At 35.4% G+C, this 12,423-nt stretch overlaps 1 protein-coding gene across 3 annotated transcripts in view; it reads left to right on the forward strand.

Moving 5' to 3' along the window:
• Positions 1-12,423, forward strand: part of Mnat1 (MNAT1 component of CDK activating kinase) — a 240,901-nt gene that overhangs the window by 652 nt on the left and 227,826 nt on the right. The gene's annotated exons all lie outside the window — the stretch shown is intronic.

A 12,423-nucleotide genomic window follows, 5' to 3' on the forward strand; every position in this document is an offset into this window, starting at 1 on the left:
AAAAAATCAGACTTTAGGCAGTTATTTTTGGAGGTTAAATCATGGCTTGCATTTATTGAGTGCATATTATATGACAGGCATTGTTCTAAGCTCTTATCGTGAATTATTTCACTTTATTCTCGCAACAGCCCCTAAAGTGGGTACTGGTATCATTCCCATTTCATAGAGAAGGAAACTGAGACTACACAAGGCCCCTTATTGTGTGGCCTCTGCAACATTTGAAAAACAGGAAGTATGACTGGATAATATCCATTTTGGTGGAGTGGCAGTGGTGGAAGGAGGGAGATTGAGTTTGTTTTCAAAGATAAATGCAGGACTGTGTCAGAGTATCTCTTGCCAGTTTTGTATGGTCAAATGTGGTTCAGTAAAGATTGTTCTAAAAAAGACACTTTGGGATTAAAGGTGCTTTGTAGTGGTAAGCATATATTTCTCTAGTTTCTTCGAGAGAAAAAATAATATACGGCGAGGTAGACAAGTTCTTCAAGTATGCATAAATTGCATGAGTAGCTGTAGTTATGATTTTTGAAAATAGTATTTATCATTTATTTGGTTGGTCCCTTTTTCTGATCTTCATTTTCTTTTGCTTTACACAAGTACAGAATAGTTGTGATTGGTTTAAGATTAGAAGTGCTATAGAAGTCACTGAGTGGAATGCATGGAAAAGGAAAGTAAGGCAAACACTTTATATAGCTTATTAGACTTTGGAGAAATGTTGTTCAGATTTTCTCCATATTCTTGTATCAGGTACTAAAGAGAAGAGAGTCTACTTTTTTGGAAGGATAATAATTGTAATTTACTGTAGGATATTAAGTATAATTTTCTGGACTAGCAAATTAACTACTCAGGTGAGCTAATGGGATTTCAGTCAAATAAGTTGAACTTTTATTGGACAATAATAAAATAATTGTTTTAGTTAGAAGCCACTTTTGCTGTATCCTTGTTAAGGAGTGGGAGGGAAGAGGGAAGAGGGGGAAGAAGGAAAAAGAAAAAACTGGAACTCACAGAACCTTAAAAACCTGATGACATAAGTGACATACTACTCTCACTTTATTATTGAATGATTGATTGATTGCAGTGCTGGGGATTGAACCCAGGACCTTCACACTTAGCGAGGTCTTCTAAATTGATAAATTATGTGCTATGGGCATGAAATTGTGACCTTCCTGCCTCAGCCTCCCAGAGTCTGGAATTACATGCTGGCTGCCTGCTCACCTGCCTGCCTTCTCTCCTTCCTTTCTTTTACCTTTTTGATACACAGTCTTGCTATGTAGCCTAGGCTGCCCTTGAACTCATGATCCTACTAGCTCAGCCTCTCACGTTCTTGAATTACAGTACAGGTATGTGCCCCCATGCCTTGTTCTATTTTAAAAGTATTTTTTTATTGTAACAGCTGTGTCTAACTTAAGGGGTACAGGTTGGACACACCTGTGTTCTATGTTGCTATGATGTTCAGTAAGTTAGGTATATTAAATTTTGATTTACAATATTTTCATCTTAATGATGAGTTGATTGAAACATAAATAACCCCCTTATAAATTGAGGAGCGGCTATACTGGATGATCACCTTGAACTTGTGTGAGTTTGGTTTTGCTTTTTGTTAGAATGGATCTGTGGAAAACCTGTTGTGTTTCCTTCCATTTGTGCAACTCAGCCTCCATACTTTTTGGGGCTTGATTTTAGGCTTTGTTAGGGAAAGGCTATCATATCTTTTTTTGGTAACAGGGATTGAACTTGGGACCTTGGGCTTTCGAGGCAGGTGGCGGAACCACTGAGCTAAATCCCTGGCCCTGCTATCATAATTTTTAATTCTAGGATGTGGATTTAAACTCTTGGTTGAGACATTTTGGTTTCTCAGTTGAATGTCTTGACTTGTTAATAAAGTGTTGATGTAGTAGTTTCTGTGTTCTAGTTTATAGGAACTCCAAAAGTATTCCCAGTACTCCCTAACTTCTAGTATCCATTCCTCTCTAAGACACTCTTTTGTAAAGCCTTAATTGATTTTTGACCTGCAACTTGCTCCTTGGCCAAGGATTTATGGAGAATCTTATATATCTTGCCCCTCTTCCTTGTGGATTTCAGCTGTAGCAACTGCACTGAGCTCTGATCCCTGCCTATTCAGTTAAGCACAACTGCTTTGCCTTTCTTAAATAACTCTTGCTTGCTTGGTCATGGTCATGGAAATTGTGCCCAGGTGGAAAGCTGAGGTGGTTATAGGACTTATTTTGCCCTGTCCTAGTCCCCCTCTCCTCCTTTTTCTGGCAGTGCCTTGTGTGCATGCTAGGCAATCGCTATAACACGGAACTATACCCTCAGCCCTGTGAATTCTTGTCTCTCAAGGATTTCTTGCCTTGCCTGTTGTCTAAAGTCCTATAAACAGTTGTTTGTTTTATGGTTGCTTGTAATGGGAGTGCTAGTCTGGCATGAGTTATTCCATCATTTTTTTTAAAAACTAGGCTTATTGTTGCTAAGTTATTTATTTATTCCTGTAGTCTTGAAGATTTTCTCAGTTTTGTGTGTACCTGTTCCCTCCCTCCCTCCTTTGCTTTCTTTTTTTTTTTTGATTAAAAACTGAATGTTACAATTTATTTGATCTTCATGATTACATACATAATAAGGCAGGATGGGCAAACAAAGTGAAAAAAGGAAAAAAAGCCAAAAAAAAAAAAAAGGAAAGTGCCTTTCCTCTCTTTCTAATTAGCGTTGTGGCTTTTTTTGTGACAGGCAGTTTGACTTAATGAACTTGGTTTGAAAGTTGTCAATGGCAAATCTTTATAATTTAGGTTTTTCTTTCATAGGCATTCCAAGTATCATAATTCCTCAGCTACACTAATGAGTTCTGAAATAGTGTTTACTTCATTCTTGTTTTTGTTTTTTTGAGACAAGGTCTCAAGGTAGGGACTACCTACCTTGCTAGGTAGTTCAGGCTGGCTGAGGCGGACCTCAGACTTGGAATCCTTCTGCCTCATCCTCCCCACTGGTGGCATTGTAGATGTGTACTATCCTGCCTGGGTTCTTCAACACTCTTCATGTCTTTTTGTTTGTTTGGTGTTTTTGAGACAGGGTCTTGCTATGTAGCGAGGCTGGCCTTGAACTCACTATGTAACCCAGGCTGGCTTTGAATTTGCAGTGGTTCTCCTGCCTCAGCCTCCCAAGTGCTGGGATTGCAGGTATTTGCCACCAAGCGTGGATGAAACTTTTACATCTTAATTGGATACTTTGAGGTAGGGAACTGTTAAAAGCTGTCTTTCTCTTCTCCAACTCAGGCCACCAGAAATCTTAACTATTAGATCTACTGCTATATAGAAACTGTGCTCCCAAGCTTTGATTGGAACTGTTATACCTGGATCCCCTTTTGGAGCATTAGAGGAAAAAAGAAGCCCTAACCAATTGCCTTCATGAACAGTGACCGCAATTCAGTGTACTTCATGTCTTTTGCAGCAAAATCAAGAAAGGCATCAGGGAACCCTGATCATCTTGACTGGTTTATCATTATTTATATGCAAGGTGTATTTAAAGCTTGTTTCAGACTATGCATTGCAACTATAATCCCAAGACATTGTTCAATTTCAGCACATTGAATTCTTACAAGATGCCAGAGCAAGTGAGACATATCTCGAAGAGTCACGGTTAATCATTTACAAGTAAGAGGAAGACATCAAGAAGAAATAAAACTCCTACCTCCTAAATGCATCGGATCCCATAGTTACTACCATCACAACCTTAGTTGACAAAACTCCAGAGTCCTCAGTTTTCTGATGAGGAATCTATTTTTAAGGTTAAGGCTGAGAAGAGTTCTTAGCTTTTCTATACTGTGGTCATGAACTCTAGTCCTTCAATAGGAATGAATCTCTTTCGTCTTTATTGCTTTCTGAATATAGTGCTGCTGTGCTCGAAGAGATAGATACAGGTCCTGGGAACTGTCCCCTTTAAGGAACTTCTTTACAAACCAGAGATTGAAGCAGTGGTCAGGCTCAGGCTTCATGTCGGTATGTGCCTTCCCAGCACTGTTCATGGCAATGGTAACTCCGTTTCTTTCTTAATCTCAAAAATGGCACTTGTTTGTATACATTTTTATTGTAGTTCTGATTACCTTTTTGCTACCTCAGCTTCTTCCTTAACGCTTTTCTATGCTTTTTTTCCTCCTTCAATATGGAATTTTTTTTGGTACTGGGGATCGAACTCGGGTCCTTGCACTTGCGCAGCAGGCGGTGAAACCACTGAGCTAAATCCCTGGCCCAGTATGGAATATTTTGAAGTCAGTTAGCAGTTGCTGCAGAGTAGCTCATATCTTTTGAATGGTAATTAGATTGAAGATCTTAAAATATTTCACCTGAAGGAGTAAATGCTTCACTGTGTCCCTTGTATTTTAATAATCCAGAGACAGACTGACTACTTGAAAGAACAATGAATCATTGTTAGAAATCTAAGATTTAGTTTAGTTTTTTTTGGTACCAGGGATTGAACTCGGGACTTTCTCCGTAACCACAGAGCTAAATCCCTGACCCTAAGATTTAGTTTTGCCATAGACTGGACAGTTGTCAACCGTTCATTTAACTCTGGCTTCTTTAGAATAGGAAATATCCAGCATCTGGACTGTTTCTAGGGGGAACCCAGGGGCATTCCTCTACTGAGCTACATCCCTAGGTCTTTTCATTTTTTATTTTGAGGCAGAGTTTTGCTAAGTTCTCTGGTGGGACTCAACTGTGATCCTCCTGTATCAGCCTCCCTCAGTGCTGAAATTGGAGCTCACTTCATGCCATCCCTTTGCCCCAGATGTCAAACATGGAACTACAGGACTTAATCTTTCCTCTGCTGGGTTTTGCTCTTGCTTTGGTCTTATGCTTTTCTATCCCTCAGTTCCTCCCTTTTGGAGTGGGAACGTTTACCACATGTCATTATATCTGGGGAGCTTGTAACATCCTTTTTGAATTTTATGGGATTTTTTTTTTTTTTTTTTTTGGTACTGAGGATCAAACTCAGGACCTTGCACTTACGAGGCAGGCAGTGGCACCACTGAGCTAAACCCCCAGCCCAATTTTATGGGATTTTTATAGGTAAGAGTTTGCCTTGAGTCTCAGAAGAGACTTTTGTCTTTTGATTTGGTCTCTTGATCAATGCTGGGACTGTTGAGACTTAGGGGAAGGAATTAGTATATGAGGATCGTTACATTATGTTAGGCAGAATTATGACCTTGTTATCCTCTCTATTTGAAGAGCCTATGGTTTGAGAGGTGTTTGGGTGTCAGGTTGACAAGGAGTGGATAATGATAGTTAATGTTGATTGTTAACTTGACTGGCTTGAGAGACACCAAGGAAATTAGTAAAACACACTTCTGGGTGTGTCTGAGTGGGTCCTGAAGGTGTGACCTTGGAAATTGTATCTGGTCCCTGACCCTGTGCTCTGCTTCTTGGTTTTCATGAATGGAGCACATTTCCTCCACTATGTTGTCCTTCCATGTTATGTCTGCCTTGGAACCAGCTGATGTGGTTGAAACCTTGAAAACAGTGAGACAAAAAGAAATCTTTTCTTCTTTAAGTTGTATATGTTAGGTATTTTGTTCCAGCAATGCAAAAGTGACTAATACATGTATATGTTTCTGTTCCATTCTTCTTTCCTTCTACATTGGAAATCCATTTTAAAGATTCATTTCATATATAGTCATATGGCACATAATGATGGTGGTCCATAAAATAATTGAGCTGAAAAATTCCTGTCACCTATTGACAGGATATTTGTCCTAATGTCATAGTGTAACACATTACTCACATGTTTGTGGTGATATTGGTATAAACAACCTACCATCTGCCAATTGTAAAAGTGTAGTAACTTAAGTATAGCATTTATAGTTATGTACATTGACAATGATAATAAACAACTGTTAATTGCTTTATGTGTTTATTATACTATTTTAGAGTGTATGCCTTCTACTTAAAATAGAAGTTTAGTATAAAACAATATGCCGCATTATATTAACAGCAGCCTCATATACTGTATCTTGTTTACTGTCTCTTGATTTTATCAAGAGGCCATATCTAGTGATTGGCCCATACAGTCTAGGTTTGTGTAAGTATACTCTATAATGGTTCACAAGAATGAAGTTATCTAACGACACCTTTCTCAGAACATAGCCTCCTTATAAGTGACATGTGGTTGTATATGTTGATTTTTGTTTTGGAGGAAACTTTGTGAGGTTCTACCCACAGCTATTAGAAAGTTTCATAGGATCTTTGGCTTTATGGACACTCACTGAGAACTCTTTCTTTGGAAGTTATATTATCTATCACATTTGTGTTCTGAGATTCCAACAGGATATGAAGCTGTCTATTAGGCCCTGAAGATTATTTCTTAAAATGCAAATTATTTTTTCCCTAAGAACTTTAAACAATAGCACATTAGTTTCTTTTAGGAATATAAATATAAAGGCAAACAAACAGTTTGTTTTCTTACTGCTTTTTTCTGCAGTGGGCATAAAAATAATGTCCTATTTGTTATGTTTTACAAGTAGGTGATTATAGTCTTGCCTTAGTTTGAATCCTAGGTTCACTATTTATTAGGTGTATAAATTTAGTGAAAATTAGTCATTCTCTTTAAGGTTTGTTTTCTTGACTGCACAATGGATTTATGACTAGTGCATACCTCAGACTTACTGTATTAGTTGAGGCACAGTTCAAATTTAAAAGTAAAGTTACTCTCAGCTGCAGTTATTTTCAGTAATTTAAATGCAAAAAAATTACATTTTTTTTTGAGTTGGGAGTCTTTTTGGCAATTTACTACTTGTTGACTAAGCAACTAGTCCCTAAGATAATATATAGAATGAGAATAACTGAATGAAAATTAATCCTAGAGACTTTAATGGTTTTTCTTTAAGCTTCATATGTATTAAGTCTATTGTCAAAGGAAAAAAGTAAGAGTTAACAGTAATTTATTACTTCTTGGTGTTTACTAATTAATTAAATTTGTAGTCTTTGTCATTCACTTCAGTATATTTTCTAGGCTGTTGATTCTCAGACTTGCCTTATCCTAAGAATCACCTGGGATGCTATTTAAAAAAACAAATTTCCAGGAACTAAGTAGGTCTTCTGGGGGAAGGACCTGTATCTTATATTACCTAGGTAGGTGGTTCTTGTGCTCAAAAAATTTTAAAGGCACTTTGCTAGGGTAACAACAAAAGTAGCAGACATCGTTTTCTCTCTCCATTAGTTTAACAGTGCTGATTACAGTATGAAAATATTTATGCTTTTGTTAAATAATCTTTGTTTAAAAAATACTGTGTGTTAAAGAAACATAAAAATAAAACTCTGAAATGCTGCAACCTAGTTGTATCCAATCTGCTGATTTAGGAAAAAGGACTTTGAGGAATCAAATCATTTGATGGGTACATTTTAAACTGGTAAAGATTTTTCAAGTTTTGCATCAAGCGAACAATTGTTTGGATCGTTTCGGTGGCTTTTAAATGGTTTTGTCCAAAGCAGTCACCAAAGAGGAAAGATCTAAGTATTGGGCCTTTCAGGAAAATCTAAGTTGGCTCTCAGGTGTATGTTGGAAGGTTATATGCAAAGGTCCAGATTACAGACTACCATTTGTTTATCAGAAGAATTGATAGGAGGTTGGAAGACTTGGTTAATTTAAGATTGGAAGGAATTTAAGTTATCTTTCTTTATTTCACACCCACCTTCCTTTTTATAACAGATGAGGGGACAAAATCCAAGTTCCATCCTCTTCTTTTTGTATAAATCACAGTTAGGAATTAGTGAAATTTGATAACATTTGCTTAATAAAATTTTAATTAAAGTTTCTACTCAAACACTTTATGAATAAAATGAAAATACAGTGTTACCAAAATCAGTTTCATCTGCTCAGGACAATTTTCTCTTTATATTTTAGTTTCCAGGATGGTAGGTTAAAAACAAAACCTTAAATAGTCATCATTGTTTTTGCTAATGTTGTATTTTGCCACATCTTTCTTTATTGATAAATGATAATATATAAGCAATGTCATAGTACTTTTAAATAGTATGTAAAATTAAAAAAAAAATTGAAACGCTCTCGTTAAGCCATTAGTGTGCCCAGACTGTGCTTGAACTTGTCATTCCTGCCTCAGCTTTCCAGAGTGCTGGGATCACAGGTATGCATCACTATACCTGCCTAGTGCTTGTTTTTTGAGTTATAATTAGATGTCAGGAAGCCTAAATGAATTGTATTGTTTGTGAGATGAAATGATTTGGAGGATAATTTATGGTATTTTTAGTTTTCATAGTTTATATTAAAATTATACATTTTATAGATGTATATCTGTACTCATATGAATTCTCAATATATGAATATATTGGACAAAAGACAAATAAATCTAAAATTTAATGGGCTTCTTTAGAAATGTTTTATAATAAGTTTTCAGTTCGTTTGCTAAGTTGAAATATGTGAAAAAACAAAATTTTGAGATGCAGGCAAATGATTATGTATACTTCAGTTTTTTTAGAGCATAAATATGATAGTGGCTATATCATTGAAAATTAATGAGAGCTTTGTCAATAAGGTGCAATGTCTCTGCATCACTGGTTTATATTTTATTTAATGAGCCTGCTGTTCTAATTTCAGGTAACTGAAGCAAACTGCATCTAGCACCAATTGATTTGCTTGCAAGCAATTCATCCTATTAAAATATAAATGCCCTGAAATCCACCAATGTTAATTATAATTTTTTCATAAACAATTCTATAGCATTTACTTTCTGGCTATAAGTAACTTGTTTGTAAACAAATGAGGCATCATATTTTAGTACTGTTTCAGATGTTAACCAAAATATATTGTTTTATTTTGTCTTATTTCTTGCTACTGGATTAGAATGGATTTGCAATAGAATGAGGGAAAAGTTTAAAAAGTAGTGGGATTGGTGAAGCATGACATGTCAGATGCTGTGTTTTTGAGAGCTATTCAAGCATACATGAGCACCATTTAAGAATAATTTCCATATTCTTTAGCATTAGAAATGTAATTTTTAATATTTCCATTTAGTTTATTTATTTTTACAGTGGTGGTGGGGATCAAACCTAGGGCTTTGCAAATGATAATCATGCATTTTATCGCTGAACAATATCCCCAACCCAATTTTATTTTGAAATAGTTTTACTTTTTTTTTCGGTACTGGGGATTGAACTTGGGACCTTGTGGTTGCGAGGCAGGCGGTGGAACCACTGAGCTAAATCCCCAGCCCTTACTTATTTTATTTTACTGGGTTTTTTTGAGACATAGTCTCACTGTGTAGCTCAGGTTGGCTTCCAACTCACTGTGATCCTCCCCCCTCAGCCTCCTGAGTACTGAGATTATAAGCATGCACCATCACACTCAGCCTCAAATAGTTTTTACTTTAAAGATATCTATTAGTTTTATTGAAAAGATGCCGCCGTAAGATAATATTAAAAAACATTTTTGACAAAAGAGAATGTTATATGTAACTAGATAGAAATAAATTATACATAATGTTTTTACAAATGAAAAATTACTGAGCCAAATACTACTTCATTTTCTAAAAGTGCTAATATTACAAGTAAGTACCTAGCTAGCACCTTAAAATTATTAGTAAAATATGGTATTAGTAGGTATAAATGCTTTATCCAGATTTGCTTTATGCCCAGTCAGTCAGTTGATAGCAAAGAGTGGACTTTTTAAAGTTGAAGTAGATAAGCAAAATTTCAAAGACAAAAAATTCTTTTAATTTAAATGTTTCTAAGATGTAAAACATATGTTGCAGTAGATGTTTCTTTCTGGAGTATTCAGGTTATGAATTGTCCTATTTCTCATAATTGTAACAGTATTTGGCATACCCATTAATATTTAATTCCTTTTGGAAGTTAATTGCAAAAAGTAATCTATGTATTGTGCTACAATTAAATGCAGAAACGTTACCATAGCTAATGTAAGTTTAGTGCTTATAATTTCTCATTGGAAAATTTATTATTTGTGTTTCTTATTTGCTTTAAGTATTTTGGATTTATATTATTTAGAATTAGAAGGGAAACTAAAATGTATACATTATATGCAGAAGTTAGTATGTAACAAATTAGAAGTTACTGAGAACATATGGCTGAAGTGTATTGATTAATAAAATACCTACAGAAGAGAGTTATGTGTATGGGAATACCAATTTTTTTCATTTTCGTTTTTTGAATGCTGAAAATTCAACCTAGAGCTTTAAGCATAAGCACCTGCTCTACTTCCATGCTGTATTGCCAGCCCTCATTTTTTTCCTCTTTTTTTTTTGGTACTGGGGATTGAACTCGGGATCTTGTGCTTGTGAGGCAGGCGGCAGAGCCACTGAGCTAAATCCCCAGCCCTCCTCATTTTTTTTAAATACCAAAAGATAGGACCAGAAATTGAATCTGTGCTTTTTTTGATTATATTTTCTCAGTTAACACTGTGGTTCCCAACAGTTGTACTTATTTATGGGTGTTTGGTTCCAAGATTATTCTTATAGAGAGAGACATTTTTGTATGGCAGCTAGGATCAGTTTTTTAAAAAAAGAATTAAGATGCGATAATATGTAGGTACTGATTCCTCTAGGTGAATATGTATTACATATTGCAAACATATACTAATAATAAAAAAGGAAGAAACACTTAAACCCCCAAACTAGAGAGCTGGGGATGATAGCACACACCTATAATCCCAGCACTCTGGGAGGCTAAGACAAAAGGATCAAAAGTTGAAGCCCAGCCTTGGCAACTTAGTGACTTATGAGACTTTGTCTCAAAGTAGAAAAGGGGCTGGGGATGTCGCTCCATGTGAAGGCCCTGGGTTCAATCCTCAGCATCAGAAAAAAACAATTGAGTTAAATCTTATGCTGCTACTTACTGGCTATGTCAACTTCTTTAACAAAAGCTTTTTTGATTTCAGATTTCTAAGTCCCTAAATGGTGATAATACTACTACCACCTACTTATAGACTTGTGAAGATTAAATGGTAATAAATACAAGGTATAAGGTACTTGGCATGTATGCCTGCCACATAGCAGCTAATCTTTTTTGGACATGATTATAATTAAGAGTGATAGTGTCAGTAATAGTTGTTTGTGAAAAGTTATAAAATATTTGTAATAATAAAGATTTCAAGTATACTAAGGGTATTGGTTGATTAGCAATACACATAGCTAGCAATTTCTGTGCATATGGATTTTTAAAAGATTAAACAGAAATAGGATTGTGTTATATGAGTTTATCTGCAATTTGCTTATTTAACTATATCTTAAATAACTTATTATTTTACTTTTTTTTTTTTTTTGGTACCAGGGATCGAACTTAGGACCTTGCTCTTGAGAGCCAGGCGCCGGAGCCACTGAGCTAAATCCCCGGCCCAATAACTTATTATTTTAGAACATATAGATGTATGTAATTTTTTTGTATGACTGGAGGATATTCCCTCTTTTGAAAATGCCTTAATTTATTAAATCAGCTATATTTTAATGGAGGTCTTGGTTGCTTTCAGATGTTTAATATTATAATTTTCAGCACACATACATATCTTTGTGTATATGTGAGTATATCTATAAGGTAAATTTCTATTTTTTTCTTCTTTTTTTTTTTTTTTTTTGTGGTGCTAGGGATCAAACTTGGGAACCTTTGGCTTAGTTGCTCTAAACTACATTCCAAGGGCCAATAAGATAAATATCTAAAATTAGGGTATGTATTTCTCATTTTGACAGATTGATCAATTTTTTTCTTTTGTGGAGTTTTTTCAATTTTATTAAGGTATGCTTAAGGCTAGTAAACTGTACATATTTAAAGTGTGTAATTAAATTTATTTGACATATTTGTACACCCATGAAAATATTGTCAAAATAGATAAATATTTCTATCACCTGATAAAAACTACCTTGTGTCCTTTTATAATCCATTCTTCTCTGTCCCCATCCCTAGGCAACAACTGATTTGTTTTCTCTCGTGATAGATCAGTTTGCTTTTGCTGTATTTTTCCATAGTCATTTAATCTGTATTCTTTTTTTTCCCCGGCTTTCACTCAGACAAATTATTTTGCAGTTCATCCTTCTTGTTATGTGTTTCAGTAGTTGATTTTCTCTTTTTTACTTTCTTTTTTTCTTTTTTGGTACCGGGGATCAAACTCGAGTCCTTCCGCTTGCGAGGCAGGCGGCGAAACCACTGAGCTAGATCCCCGGCCCCAAACTACAGGTAATTTTTTTTTTTTTTTTTTTTTTTTGGTGCCGGGGATCGAACTCAGATCCTTCCGCTTGCACAGCAGGCGGCAAAACCACTGATCCAAATCCCTGGCCCGATTTTCTCTTTTTTGCTGTGTAATATTCCCTTATATACCACATTATTTACATGTACTACTTCTTAACTCCAGTTTGTTTATCCTTTACTAAATTAGCTTTTGACTTGTTTTTGGTTGTGTATTTTGAAAAAGTTTGAATGA

Source organism: Heterocephalus glaber, unplaced genomic scaffold, assembly GCF_053883595.1.
Source record: "Heterocephalus glaber isolate CG9 unplaced genomic scaffold, H.glaber_assembly_v1.0 deba00001608, whole genome shotgun sequence".
In the NCBI taxonomy this organism is placed as follows: Eukaryota; Metazoa; Chordata; class Mammalia; order Rodentia; family Bathyergidae; genus Heterocephalus; species Heterocephalus glaber.